Below are 3,352 nucleotides of genomic sequence, written 5' to 3'. Positions count from 1 at the left end.
AAACGACCCTCATCTTATGTTGTTAGATAATACCTCAGAGAGTGTTTCTAACCTCAGCTTCAGCTGCTGTCTACTGGCTAGACCTATTTAAATTGCCTAACCTGTTTAATGAGCTCCAAAAATAAATGTATATTATAGAGAAAACTAAAGCATACCTGCCATTTACAGAGAAATGACACAGGGAGGACACTTTTCAGTATAGTGACCCAAATCACCCAGATCAGATTTAATTCCATCTGGGAACTTGGGATTACACTGGAGTGCTTATCTGGGTCTGCAGTAACTTCAGAAGCATCTTATAACGCAGCCCAATCTTGGATCGCCTGTCTCTTAACAAAGACTGAGTTCTTCCTAAGAATAAAATTAATTCATTCTTGTTCTCATTTTCATCATAAATTAAATTAAATGCAGTTTTCTTGGAATTTAATAGCTAATTCTGAAAAGAAAAAAATCAACCAGTAAGTAATCCTGTTATTTTTGACTGTGCTCAAAATAACGGAAACAATTTTTTTTTTCTTACAATAACACTTCACCGTGCAGACCAAATGCACAGGCTGAGAGGTACCTGGAGAGGCATCACATGGAAACTTCAGATTTTACCAGTGCAGAGTCATTCTGAAACAATTCAGATAATGCTGGTGTGGGAACACACAGACCTGCCAAGACACTAGTGCAAGTGGGTTTATCCAGGTGATTTTTGGCAGCTGATGCAAGGCGGTAAGAGGTAAAGAACACCATGAAAACTGTGCTGAAAGGGGAGAGGTGGGTGGAAACAGAGCCAGAAAGGAGATGCCAGTGGTAATTTCCTAATAAAAATGTCTGCCCTGGGCCATCATTGTGATCCTAGTGATTAAAGATGGTGGACGTGGGGGTGTGTGTGAAGCAAACAAAACAAGACTGGTATTATGTTGTTTTCTGATATAAATATGGTCAATATCTATAGTGGACATAAATAATTTAAGACAGTCTTCGATAGATCAAATGTCTTAACAATATAAAAGGGGAGGAAGTATAATTCTAAGGAACTTAGTTTTTTCTAATGAATGTTGTTTCTGAGAACATTTGAATATAATGAACTTTATTTCTGAGTACACATGAAGGTTCAACATATATGGCATCCTTCTCTGGTCATGATTAACATCATGAAGTCCTGGGGTGGTCAAAATTCATCCAGAATTAATAGAAAGACTTCAAAGATTTCTAGAAAGCAGCAAATTGGGTATCCATTTCCATCCTTTTCCTACTTCAACAAAAAATGAGTTTTCATGATATGGAGGGTGTAGTTGATGTTGAATAACTTATGTTACAAATTTATTTTTGCAGTGTGAAGAATATAATTTCTGATGACAGTTCAAATTTCCAAACAATGAGTCTTTGTATGATATATTTAGGAATAAGGTCTCTAGGAAATGTCCTAGACTGTAAGCAGAAGAGACCCTTTGTGTGTATGTGTGTGTGGGAGAGATCTAGAATCCTTTAGAATACATCCTCTAGTATACATTCAGAGGAAAGGAAAGAACCTGGACATGAACTTGGAAGAATATGTTAATGTTGAAACATATGAATCTCTTTCTTTTTCTCCTTAAAATAAAAGTCAAACAACTATTTTCTTCATTCTTGTATTCCCTTTTTTCTCCTTCAGCCTGCAATCATGCCCTGGGAGAAGCCCAGCAGAGAGGAAGGGATTACAAGACATCCTGAGTCCCAGTATTGTAAGGTAGACAGCAGCAACAATTATGGCACACCCTCTTTTGAAAATCTGTCTTGGAAAATTTGGCAGAGAAGAAAACTGTCTAGTTTTCATTTCACATGAAAATTTATTACATTGGTTTCATGTCACTGGGCCATGACTGCATAAAGAGTCATAATCTTTACAAACACAATAGTGACTCAACACAGTAATGTTGTAAGGCTGTAATCTAAATCACTGATATTAACTTCAGAGGCCATTGATGTTGTTGAAAGGAGCTCTTGCTAACCAAACAACACAATATTCATAATTACCTGTCAACTTTAATACAGCTCCAAACACCCTGATCAAACCATTTTCTTTGCATTATGAATGCCAGACTTGACAATAAGAACTTTCAATGCTAAACTTCCATGTACAATAAAACATCTCAGAATCAGTAACAACTTGAATTGAATGGTAAAGATTTAGAAAGTTACTCAAACACAAAAGAATAAAAGAATATCTGCTAATGTATCACATCTGGTGAGTTAGTTTGAACAAATTCCTTTGTTTCAATGCCTCATCAACATGCAAAAAATATAGACAAAAATAAAGGATAAGTTTCAAATCTATCATTTAACTGCTCCTTTACCAATTTTTGTTGGCATATGTTTTTAAAAATGGGTTTTCAACTGTTTTAATTTTTCATGAAAACTATTAAATAGGGAGACAGTTGTCTGTGTAGACCTTATTTGTAATCCAACTTTTAATAACTGTGTACAAAATATGACTTATGAAGCAATTGAAAAATTAAGTTATGCTATTAAGGAATTTTATTGATTTTTTTTAGGTGGGAGAATGGCATGATTTAAAAATATATGGATTGTTTATCACATTTTCTCATTGTCTTAATCATCAAACAGTTGTTAACCTTCGGCTGTATCTGAGCTCTGTGCTCCACATGAAGGATTTGACACCGGGCCATTACCAGGTGGTAATTACACCACTTCTGTTTGAAGATTTGCCCAGCCCATTTGACTGTTTGAAATTTTAATTCACCCTTGAGCACTTGCCACTGAATTCCAAGCATTTTCAAATGATAAATTATTATTTGAAATGTCAACAAGGTCTGTGCTAGCTGTTCCAAAGTAACTCACTGGATGTAATATGCAATGTCAACTTTAATATCACCACCAAAGGATCTGTAGTGAATAAAGAATTTGACTTTATCTTTTTTTAAATATGTGAATTTAAAGTGAGTGGAGTTGGGTGGGCCTATAATTCCAATACGTAGGTATTGGGTTCAATCTTTAGTTAAAAAAAAAAGAAATTTAGTTATATCAAAGTAATGTATCTTCAGTCTTTAGAAATAACTTTGAAGAAAAGCAATAGATCCCTGCTCTTTGCCCTCCTCCCACACCAAACACCCAAACATCTGTTAATGTATTCCAGCCAAAGGCCACCAGGTACCACCTGTAGCTGAACAAAGGGGGCTGACTCACTATTCATTTCAGTGAGGAAAAATGCATGCCATGGGGCGTCTCTGTTAAAGAGGTTTGGACTTTGGTTGAGTGGTTTTGGGAAGTTTTCTGTTTTGGATTGAATACTGTGTAAACACGAGACAATCCTGTAATTAAGTATCTTGAAAAACTTTTTTTTGTTGTTGTAAACTTATTCTTT

The sequence above is a fragment of the Muscardinus avellanarius genome (genome assembly GCF_963383645.1).
Source record: "Muscardinus avellanarius genome assembly, chromosome: 6".
In the NCBI taxonomy this organism is placed as follows: domain Eukaryota; kingdom Metazoa; phylum Chordata; class Mammalia; order Rodentia; family Gliridae; genus Muscardinus; species Muscardinus avellanarius.
The sequence above is the reverse complement of the archived record's forward strand: the minus strand, read 5'-3'. Positions refer to the sequence as shown.